The sequence below is a fragment of the Bos indicus x Bos taurus genome, chromosome 5, assembly GCF_003369695.1.
Source record: "Bos indicus x Bos taurus breed Angus x Brahman F1 hybrid chromosome 5, Bos_hybrid_MaternalHap_v2.0, whole genome shotgun sequence".
Taxonomy (NCBI): domain Eukaryota; kingdom Metazoa; phylum Chordata; class Mammalia; order Artiodactyla; family Bovidae; genus Bos; species Bos indicus x Bos taurus.
The window spans coordinates 100,910,498-100,922,819 of record NC_040080.1 but is presented as its reverse complement, the minus strand read 5'-3'; the positions used below and the strand labels follow the sequence as shown (position 1 = coordinate 100,922,819).

The 12,322-nt window shown below is 38.3% G+C and overlaps 1 protein-coding gene and 1 non-coding gene across 6 annotated transcripts in view; both read right to left on the bottom strand.

Moving 5' to 3' along the window:
• Nucleotides 1–12,322, bottom strand: part of POC1B (POC1 centriolar protein B) — a 104,986-nt gene that overhangs the window by 17,430 nt on the left and 75,234 nt on the right. The gene's annotated exons all lie outside the window — the stretch shown is intronic.
• LOC113893832 lies at nucleotides 890–992 on the bottom strand. Its single transcript, XR_003511355.1, has one exon. It is a non-coding gene; the product is annotated as a U6 spliceosomal RNA (small nuclear RNA).

Sequence of the window (12,322 nt, the reverse complement as noted above, 5' to 3'; positions counted from 1 at the left end):
TTCACTTTTATTTTATGGGATATATTTTTACAGATGTTTTTGCTTTAAATGTAGTCAAATTTATTAAACTTTTTCTTTTATGACTTGTACATTTTATATTTTGCTTAAGGAATCCTTGCCTACCCAAAATACACATATGTTCCTCTGTTTTCTTTTAGAAGTGTTCAGGTATGGTTTTTCACACTTAAGGCTTTAACCCATCTGTTATTAATTTTGTTTGTGGTTAAAAGTAAGAACATAATTTTATTTTTTTCCAAATAGCTAGCCATCCCAGCAACATTTATTGAACAGTCGCTTTAGTGTCTACGTCATCTTCACGGGTCCAGAGAGTCAGGCCTTTCATATACTAACCATCCGCATTTGTGTGGTTCTGTCTATGTGTTCCCCACTGTGGACTCTGTCTCACCCTGTAACAATACCGTGTGTGCATGTGTGTGTGTGTGTGTGTGTGTGTGTGTGTGTGTGTGTTAGTCGCTCAGTTGTGTCCGATTTTGCAACCCTGTGGACTGGAGCCCATCAGGATCCTCTGTCCAAAAAATTCTTCAGGTAAGAATACTGGAATGGGTAGCCATTCCCTTCTACAGGTGAATCTTCCTGACCCAGGGATCAAGCCTGGGTCTCCGGCATCACAGGCAGAGTCTTTACCATCTGAGCCACCAGGGAAGCTCATTCTTAGAGCTTAATGAGTCCCCAACATTCAAAGAGCTTCAAAATTGCCCTGGGTATTTTTGGCCCTTTGCTCTTCCATATATGCCATGAAATCAACTTTATGGTTTCATTACAAATCTTACTGGGATGTGTATTGGAATTACCTTGAATTTGTACATTTATTTGGGGAAATCTAACATCTTTATGATCTTGAGCTTCCCTATCTACAAATAAAATATTCCAAAACCCATGGCACATTTAATAAATTCATGTTATCCTCTTGTGGAGGCCACTCTAGTATTTTCTGTATCTTTTCAATTTTAGTATATGTGCTGCAAAAGCAAATACACCACCACCACTTTAGTATCACGGTAACGCACACAGAGGACCAACCAACCCAGCAAGCCAAACGTGCTCCTCAAATAACCATCCTCATTGTTTCTGAAACATAAAATTACCACAGAATCAAAAGGATTATTTAGAATAAATTTCTGAAAAATTATTTCCTGGGCTTGCTGACTCCCTGAGATAAATAATGCCATCCCTTGACATTTTTTTACAAGCTTATCTACTATTCCTTAAAACTCTTCAAGTGCCAAGTTCAGGAGAAGTAAGCTGTGTGTGAAAAATCATGTTTTAATTGTACACATAAAATAACTCATGGTTCATGCTTTGCTCACTTGAATAAGACTAGCTTCCTCACTGTGTTTTAATACTATAAAGAAGCAATTTTAAGTCAGGAATTCATCCAATCATTTAACAAAGCTACATTCAGAAAACTGGCAAGCTTTATAGAACATCTTTTAGAGGGCAAATATTATATTTATTTATGGTTCTACTCACCAGCTAGCATAATGTGAACATTCTAGTATGATTAATGACAACTGTGATTGTAACAGGAATATATATTCACAGCTGGGTACTGAGAACCACTGTTTTATTTATTATTCATTATATCATTCAAAAAACAGAGAGTGAGAGCTTTCTGTGTGATCTCGGTATACACAGTGCACTTTGTATTAGTTGATTTCAATTTGCATTTGGAAATTAATGAAGTCATTCCTCATCTTCCCCAAAAGGATGCAATTTGTCCCTGTTCTAAATCTCTATAAAAATTCAAATTTTGTTTCTGAAAGGCAATTATCATTTTCCCTTCCATTTCTGCTATTTGTAATACTGTGTAATGATCCATGCTAACATATAATATGGCACTATATGAATGAGGCATCAAGTCACACAAACTTGGGTTTGGTCTTTTCTGTGTACTGACTGTGTGACCTTGGACAAATTCCTTGGCCTCTTTAAGCCTTCGTTTCCTCATCTGTAAAATGAAGAAAATTTTATTGGGCTATATTATATGGTGGCTGTGAGAATACTGGTAAAGAGTTTAATCTGTAGTCTGTAATCAATTACCTATCATTATCAATATTATCATATTGTGTCCTCCCCTGCTTCCGCTAAAATCTGAACTGCACCTTTCTATAAGACAGAAGGCATATCTCGTCTTCTTTTAGATAGTTGACCATTTGGTGAGTACTGTCTGTATAAGGCATACATAAAATAATTAATAAAGTCTGTTGAATTAAAGATAATTTTCTATCCATTATATTCAAAGATTAAAAAATTCTCCTATGTCTGGTTTCTCTAATTAATAGGCTATTTAAGGGCTGGTGGCAGTTGAATAAATAAATGAATGTGTGTGCGCTCAGTCACTCAATCACGTCCAATTTGTGACCCCATGGACTTGTAGCGCACCAGGCTTTTCTGTCCATGGACTTTTCCAGGCAAGAATACTGGAGCGCGTTGCCACTTCCTACTCCAAGGGATCCTCCCGACCCAGGGATCAAACCCATGTCTCTGGCATTCAGGACAGAGAGCTTATAAGTAGAAAATCAGTAACAAACACTTCATTATAAATAACTGAAGATGCCATGTATTACTGTTTGATAGACATACTATATTTTTCTTTCCTACATTTTTATGTTTACAGTGTAGAAAGGTACAGGTGTTTTGCTCCTAATTTTGCTGGTAGAAGAAACTCAGAAACCAAAGGATAACAACCATGATTGCTAACTAAGAAGGACCTACTGTATAGTACAGAGAACTATACTCAGTATTTTAAATAACCTTTAAGGGAAAGGAATCTGAAAAAATATATAATATGTAAATGGATCACTTTGCTGAACATCAGAAACTAACACAATATCATACATAAAATATACCTCAATTTAAAACATTAATTTTGAAAATGACTGTATTTTTAACAAATTACCATGGGGAACATGGTCCAGGAGAATTCATATTCAAAAATATAAAGTTCAAAAATATTTTTCATGCCATCATGAGTCAAAGAGAATATAAACTAGATTCAGTAACTTTATAAAAAGAGTGGTTAAGAATCATGAAAATTTATTTGCACTAAACACATACCCAGAAGAGTAAGCAGAAAGTTACTTAAAGTTACTTCCTTAAAGAGGAAGCCATGACACCACCAGAGCACACTGCTACTTATCGCCATTAAATGCAACCCACTTTACCTGCTTTATGTTTCAGTTACAGTATTTACCAAATAATCAGCATTATTCAAACAGTTGTCTAATGATTCCTTCGGATGAATGAGATGAGATTACTGCCGATCATCTATCAAAATCGTTACCGTATTTGGTATGGAGACCCAGGTTAGGGATCATCCCGTGGGACCTTACATCTTACTCAGTTAGAGATTCTTAGATCTGTGATTCTGCCTGGATGCTGCATATCCAAGCCTGGGCTCTCAGTGCCGTTATCTACCTAGGAGCTTCAGACTGGGAGATATTCTATACTCCTGCCTCTCCTCCTTGTCTAATCAGTAAACAGAATTTTAACTCTTTCTCTTCAGGATCTCATGGTTCAGTCTTCTCTTCTTTATTCCCCTCCACGTTACTGCTGGAGATCAAACACCTCCCACCCTGCATCTGGATCACTATTGCACTTGCCTCCTCATGTTCATGCCTCCAGTCTCACCTCCCTCTAACCTCTCCTTTATCATGTCTCTAGAGTAACTGTCCTAAAATCCAAATTTGCTCTTGCCACTCTCCTGCTTAAAATCTTTCAGTGGTCTGCCAAAAATTATTAGGGTGAATCCAAACACCTTCAAATGGCATTCAAGATCATTCATGATCCACCCTCATCTTTTCTCTCCTGACTCATCTCTTGCTATTCCTCAGCCCCAAGAGTCGGCTACTGTTCCCCACAGCCAAGCAGCAATGTTCATGGTTCCCAGAATTTGCCATCCCCTTTCAAGCCTTCTCACCCATACACATACTGAACTGTGTGTTTTCCATAACGGCAGGCAAATCCCTAAAGAATCAGCTCAAATTTCAACCCATTCCGGGAAGTTATCTCTGATTTAAGTTTTCTGTCCCCCACCCTAATTTTCTGGGCTTCTCTGGTATATCAATGGTAAAGAATCCACCTGCCAATGCAGGAGACACGGGTTTGATCCCTGGGTCAGGAAGACCTCCAGAGAAGGAAATGGCAACCCATTCCAATATTCTTGCCTGGGAAATCATATGGACAGAGACTTGCGGGCTACAGTCCATGGGGCCGCAAAAAGTCAGACACAACTGAGCACACACACTCTAATTTTCTAGCACTTACACACATGCTCTGGAGAAGGCAATGACACCCCACTCCAGTACTCTTGCCTGGAAAATCCCATGGACAGAGGAGCCTGGTGGGCTGCAGTCCATGCGGTTGCGAAGAGTCGGACACGACTGAGCGACTTCATTTTCACTTATCACTTTCCTACATTGGAGAAAGAAATGGCAACCCACTCCAGTGTTCTTACCTGGAGAATCCCAGGGATGGGGGAGCCTGGTGGGAGGCCGTCTATGGGGTTGCAGAGTCAGACACGACTGAAGTGACTTAGCAGCAGCACACACATGCACACACTCACACTTCTTATTTAACCACTCTACTGATGTACTCCCATAGCAACTTAGGTATTTATCACTATTACTGGACTGTCTTTCATCTGTGTATTCTCATTGCTTGGTATATAATAGATGCACAACATATATATTGAGTAAAAAATTAATATCTTCTAGCTGTCTCCTCCTGAATGTTTTCTGAACATTCAGAAAACTAAGATCATGGCATCTGGTCCCATCACTTCATGGCAAATAGATGGGGAAACAATTGAAACAGTGACAAACTTTATTTTGGGGGCTCCAAAATCACTGCAGATGGTGACTGCAGCCATGAAATTAAAAGATGCTTGCTCCTTGGAAGAAAAGTTATGACCAACCTAGACAGCTTATTAAAAAGCAGAGACATTACTTTGCCAACAAAGGTCCGTCTAGTCAAAGCTATGGTTTTTCCAGTAGTCATGTATGAATGTGAGATTTGAACTATAAAGAAAGCTGAGTGCCAAAGAATTGATGCTTTTGAACTTTGGTGTTGGAGAAGACTCTTGAGAGTCCCTTGGACAGCAAGGAGATCCAACTAGTCCATGCTAAAGGAAATCATTCCTGAATATCCAGGAAGGACTGATGCTGAAGCTGAAACTCTAGTACTTTGGCCACCTGATGCAAAGAACTGACTCACTGGAAAAGACCCTGATACTGGGAAAGATTGAAGGTGGGAGAAGGGGACGACAGAGGATGAGATAGTTGGATGGCATCACCGATGCAATGGACATGAGTTTGAGTAAGCTCTGGGAGTTGGTGATGGACAGGGAAGCCTGGCGTGCTGCAGTCCATGGAGTCACAAAGAGTCAGACATGACTGAGCTACTGAACTCAACTGAACTAAGCTGTTTCTTTGCTCACCCTGCCCCCTCTACTCATTGTTCAACCCACTTCATACTGGCTTGCACTTGTATTAGTCCACTGAAAGTGTTTTCCAAAACGTAACCAAAGACATCTGCTAAATTCGTCATTTTAAAAATTCTTCTCTTAGTTTTCAGCAGTGTTGACACTCCCATCTTCTTGGAAACACCCATCTCTTGGTTGCCCAGGCACCACATTCTCCCATCCATCCCTTCGCTCCAGCTATCTTTTCAGTCCCTAGAGCATACCAAGGTCCCCAAAAGTCTCTGCATGTACAATACCCTTGGTCTAGAACACGCCTGTAGTGTCCTTAATGTCCTCACATCAACTCTTACTGAAGCTTTAGCCCAGCACTTCTCAAATCTCAATGTACACATAAGTCACACCTGGGGATTGTAACATGCAGAGTCTGACTCTAAAGGCCTGGGATGGAACCCAAGACTCTGCATAGATCTAAGATGCTCCCAGGTGATGATCAAATATACCATGGACACGTTTTGAATAGCAAGGCTTTGTATCTCAGCTCCAACAACTTTTTCAGGGAAACTTTCTCTGATTCTACCTCACTTACACTCCTGACTCAATCAAATGCACAATTCCTACTTTCGCTGTATCATGTAACTTTCCATGATAGCTTTGGCTTATAATAACCTATATCCATCCTCCTCCCCCTCCCCCCCCTATTCCTAGCTAGTTCCTGGCATATTCATTTTTTGAAAAATGAACGAACAGTGTCTATTGAGCCAGCCCCTGACTTAGTCTGAGTCATTCCCTTCAGGATGCTACACACCACAAGGTTCACTACTCTGAGCTCAGCTCCTACAGAAATACAGCTCATCTGTGGTTAGCAGCCTGTAAGATTTTCTATTCCTGCCAAGACTCACTCATCTAGGGTCTGCAGAGCTATGGCAGAAGAGTAATTCCATATGCACTGGTTTTTCTACTCTAACAAGCTGGTTGGCCATATCCTCCATATACACAGGCTACTAGTGCTCCAGATTTTCCTGTGCTAGGTGTATAAGAAGCAGAGGAAAAAAGCAAATCCTGGTTAATGTGGTCCGATCCAAGTCTCCCTCCTCTGTCTTTTGCACTGACAAAAAGTTTCAGTACATTCTGAATTTTTTCCATTCAAAATTCATTGTTAGATTCTCAAAAAATTTATTTTTTTTACATTTAGGAAAATAATTTTGATTAATAATACTGTAGAAAAATTATATAGGTTAATAGCTGGATACAACAGCTATTAGAACACTTACATGAAATAAGTTTTGAAGTGGAATATAATGGAAAAGTTTAATTGCATAAAACATGACAACCAGAAGCATTGCCACTGTTGCCAAGAGAACTGCCTGGAAAAAGTGCCAAAGCAAAACTAAAAATAAACAAATAAAACATAGTTTGAGATAAATCCCAGGAATGTCATTTCTCTCAACTAATAAGTACATAAAAATAGTCATTGCACATAGTAACAGAAATAATAAGACCTTAATGCTTGATTAAAATATTAATCATGTAATACCTTAGGAAAGACTGTTGTTCTTTAAATAAAATGTTTCAAGTATACTTCAGGGAAGAGATAATTTATCTTTAAATAGAAATTTTTTTTCTCAATTCTGTTCGATGAACCCAGTGGCACCCCACTCCAGTACTCTTGCCTGGAAAATCCCATGGACAGAGGGGCCTGGTGGGCTGCCGTCTATGGGGTCGCACAGAGTCGGACACGACTGAAGTGGCCTAGCAGCAGCAGCAGCAGCAGTATACTCAATTGTCTAAATGGCGATTTTTTAAAAACATATTATTTGCTTAAAATTTTTCATGTCATTTAATTGTATGTCAGACAGAGGCTGTTTTCCCTGAGTTGGGAGGAAGAGGGTGTGACTCTCTGATAGATGAGTGGTCAAATGTAAAACAGCTATAGCCTTATGGCATTTATAAATCACAGAATATACATAAACTATTTCTTGAAAAAGAAAGAAGTTTTAAAATAGTTTTAACAGCTTGAATTTTTTTTTTTTTTTTTAAACTTGGACATATTGATGGCTGAGCTTCTCTAGGGCCAGTGTTCAGTGACAAGAATATATCTGCAAAAAGGCCACCAGTAGCAGCCGCTCCTCGGAAAACCGAACAGCCAGCGTCTCCCAGGGCTCATCATCCTAACAGCTTGAATTTTTTCCAGTAATTTTATTGTGTACTGAATTTTATAGAGAGTACACAGAATTTTCTAAAAGTACAAATCTGGAAGACTTAATTTCTTAGTCAAATTCTTCAAAGTTTCAACTGATTTTTCAAAGCACAAAACTGTCTTCACTGTATCTTAAAACAATGCTTAAAATGAGTAGTTATTTTTCATCCTGAAATTTCATTAAATGATTATTATCCCTAAAATGTATTTTTCTGAGTTTAGAATAACATTTACTCTGGTACTTTGTCTAATGCTAAATGTCATTTAACATGAATTTATTTCACATAATATCAACCTTAAAGAATGGGCAAAATAGGGCACAGTTTCACTGTACTGAACCTGTAGCGTCAAATAAGAAATTTCCAAGTGAGTTAGGAGATGTCTTCACATTTCACCTATGGGGACAAGGTTTACCACGAACAGGACATAATTACTCCCTAAGACGAGATGGGAACTGAGTCTAAGGAGCCGTGAGCGTGGTGGGACTGGATCCCTGTAACTGTGGGTAGTTCTGATCTGAGCAATAGCAGCAGCAAGAGAGAAAGGAAGGTTGGAGGAGACAGTCTGGGTCCTACAAATAGGTGCACAGCTGTACAAGTGTCTCAGATCACTAGAAAGAAACCCCAAATATTACGGGTTTGAGCAAGCTTTTGAGACTTGTTCCTAAGATTTCCAGCCCAATGAACAGAATATTTACCAAGAAAACATAGCTCAGTTAAGAAAAAGTCAATGGAAAATGTTATTCACTTTATAAAATTCACACTGTAACCAAATCTGATGGACACTGACATTATCACCTATCCCACACAGGAAATTATATCTGTATGTATCAGAAAGAATAGCAGTAACACCAAAGAAACCTTAAACACACACACAATTCTTGCCACAAAGAATACTCTGCCTTAAAAAAAGAAAGAAAGAAAAAAAAAAAGAACAAAAAATTTTTTAAAAGTTACAGAGTGAGGTTGAGGACCTTGGAAGGTCCCTGAAGTAAAAGAAAAATAACTACAAAGTCCTGTGAAGGAGGGAAAGCCCAGACTCAATTTTTGTCAACTGTCATAATGATGTTCTATACAGTAATTTTTTCCATCATCCCAGAATCAAATCCAGAGTCATACACACACATTTAGTTGCTGTTAAACATGGTATGGATATATAATATTCTATCACTTGACATAATATGCTTTTATTTAACTAATACTCTCTTGAAGGATATTTGATTTGTGTCCATTTTTTGTTGCTGTTGTTTTCAGTACGCCGACATGAATACCCTTTAAGTTTGTTTTCTTTACATCTTATTATTTATTTAGGATCTTTAGTATGATCATTCAGAACCCAGCAGGAAAACAGAAACCACAACAGCTATTTTAACAGAGAGAATTTAATATAGGGAACCCAGTTAGGTTTGGAAGTCTGCAAAGGCTAAAAGGGAGCACAAAGGTGAGAAGAAATAGTAAATGCAAGAAGCAAGGCCCGCTTGGAGCTGAAGGAACAAAGCAAAGAAGCTGGTTTGTTAGAAAGTTAGATACGCAGAGGCCCCTTGCTGAGCTGAGATAGTTTGTTCATAAGGAGGGAAGAGGAATGTTCATTAAAAAGACATTCTGAAAGGAACAGGAAATGCCTGGCATTCCTTCTCCATCTCTCCTTCAACTTAAAACAAACAAATAACTCTTCTGTGCTTCAGTAAAACAATCCAAACAAATACATGAAAACTTAAAAGAATTTTGCCACCATAAATGCTGAAACCCACCAAAATTCTGTAGTGATCTGTCTGGAAAGCAGTTTAAAAAGCACATATGATATTAAAGTTGGGCTTTATAGTGACCGTCATTATTTCAACTAAAGGAAAAAGAAAATACTGTAGGAATTAGGAAAAAAAAATAGGGAGTCAAATGATACCAGAACATTCCTCAGTTGTAAAAGTCATTTCAAGTCAATCATAATTTTTAAATTATAGGGGCTGATGGGCTGGCTGGTTTGAAGCAGTTTTCTGTGTGCTTGAGGATGTATGACGGTGCACAGAGAATGGTATCTTCTTCTGAGGCCTGACTGTCTCAGAAAGGAAAACCAAGGACACTGAAAGACACACACAGAGCTAGGCGAGAACCAGCAGTGAGCATCCGTGGCCAGTTCACTCAGGCCATGGGGATTTAATCTCTCTCAAGTCCTAATATATTAATAGTTTACATCACCTGACGTCCTAAAGCACAAAGAACTGCAGAAAAATCAATTTCAGCAGACTTGGGGACTACCTCCACCAAATAATTAGCTGTCAGGTGGCTAAATAAAGAAAGGAGCAAAGGCAACTAGCTTCACCGAATAAGCAGCACCGCATAACTCAAAAGTAGACGGGTGTCCTACATGGAACAGCTGAGAGTGAAGCCTACTATTTCCCACACAACTCTAAGGGACCCCCGTCTGGTGTGTAGCTCCAGCGCAGACCTCCCCCCGGGTCGGCAGGAAGCCGGTTAAGGGCTGGCCGTCCAGGAGACAAGCACTTGGCAGTCGTTTCCTGTGTGAAAAGCCCACTGCTGTCCTGCATTCCTCAGGGCGCCTTTCTCCTCCTCTCAGAGGATGTTGCTCTTCCACAGGAAGAGGAAGGAACCAGTTGTTACTGGATGTGTGGGCTGAGGCTGTCGGGCATTTTCAGCATGCCTCGGTCTCAGCTGTGGGAACTGGGGATGCGGCTTAGATTCCCAGGCCTGGGTCAGCCCCGAGTGCGGCAGTTTAGAAACACAGGAGCTCAGGAAGTTGGAAGGCAGAAATGATACCTGGAATTTTAACAGCTCCAGTTCCCAGCAATGTGCTCAATTTCTAAAGGAAATTCAAAAAGGTATTTACTCTGTTGGGCTCCCAAAGAGCATATTTTATAAAATCCTTCTGTAAATTCTCTGTCCCTCCATTTCATATAGAAAAGTTTAAGTCCTAAACCCCTTTTGTCAACAGGTTATAAAGACCAGTTTTATTGCACAAATTTTAAACTAGGACGAAGCCTAAAATTTTAATTAGTATAAAATTTTTGGTAAAAGGAAACACAATTTAAGCTTTCTTTCTCTGTGACCTTGAAACTTGAAGGGAGTGAAGCTCAAATTAGTTAATCCTTAATGGACAGCTAAGTCAAACACTTAGGGACTTATGATTACTATGATTTTTATCAAAAAGTATATTTGGAGAAAAAAAAGAAAGCCTCTGACCCACACTATTAATCTCCCTTTACAGTGGTACTTAGTAAATCAGCTTTTTAAAAAAGCCATGTTCCTTTAACAGACTAAAAAGTTTTAGTTGGTTGCTTTTTTCCATAATCCCAAAACACATTTTTTTAAAAAAAGTCAGTTATCTCATTTACAACTGTTTGTAGTTCTTATAACATATGGGTCATGATGTACCCAAGCAAGGATGAAACTAATTTGAAAATAGTCTCATTCTCTCTAATGTTTTTTCTAAAATAACTTGTATCTGAAAAAAAAAAAAATGTTTTCTATTCTAAAGGGTAAGAGATTTATGGAACTGTATTTTTTCTTATTTACTTGTTAGTTACCATGTGTGACTTTTTTTTTTTTTTAATGCTTTGACAATTTAATTACTTTATTTCTTTTAGTTTCAAAGAGTGAGGTTTTAAAATTATTTCTCAACTCTGCTAAGAATTCAAGTTTTACTCCTAATATCTAACAGTTACACAACTTTTTGAGACACTGAATTAAAAAAAAAAGTATTACTGTATCTCACTTGACACATTCACTATCATTTGAAATTAAGACTAAATGTCTTAATAACATGAGGCTAAACTGTGGAAAGCACCTCTGTGTCAAGTCCAGAGCTGAGTTTTACAAATGCCTATGTTCAATTTCTTTCAAACACTTAAGAATGGGGACAGAAGAAAAATATTGAGGGCCACTGAACCAATGCCTAAAGATCCCATAAAAATGCCTTTTCCTAAAGCTTAGTAAGTACCAACAACAAAAATACAAACTTTTTTAGTTTTGGAAATCATATGCACTAAACTAACAAGTCAAATGCTACCTTATAAACTATTGCAAAGTTTAAACACTTAAAAAAGAACTTCACCTACCCCAAATTTTAGAAGCTCTTTATATGATAATCCAGGAATGTTATCATACAGAAAAGCAGTGTAAGCAGAAGCTTTGTGCAACATGATTTTTATTAGTTTTCCTGGAAAGGTAAATGGGGTATCTGAGGACAAAATGCTGTATATTGCCAATTTACACTTTCTAAATTACAAATTTTAGTTTTGAGACTTTTAGGTTTGCATACACTATTCTTTCAAATAAGTCTTTCCAAATCTTTGCTTACACAAGCAGTTAGAACTGGAATAATTCTGAACTAGTTATGTAATGTTGTCTAGTAACCAGGATGAACTGTTGCCACAACATCCATGGAGATATCCTCTCTGCATTGGCAAGTTTATTCTGTCTGTCCTTTCATTTTATCAATACATCAGTATTTCTCAGATAGCATGTACCATATGACAACCTCCATGAGACTGGATTAACTTTTTTCTTCCTAAAAGTAGGCTGATGTGACCATCTTTCCAGAAGGGGAAATCAATGAACTTTGCTAAAAAATGCAAATCTAAAGGACACCTCGGAAGGAAGAGAGTGTTTCACCACTGTCCTTCTCCAAGTCAAAGAAACAGTACAGTATCTCTTGCTTTGATTCAGCTG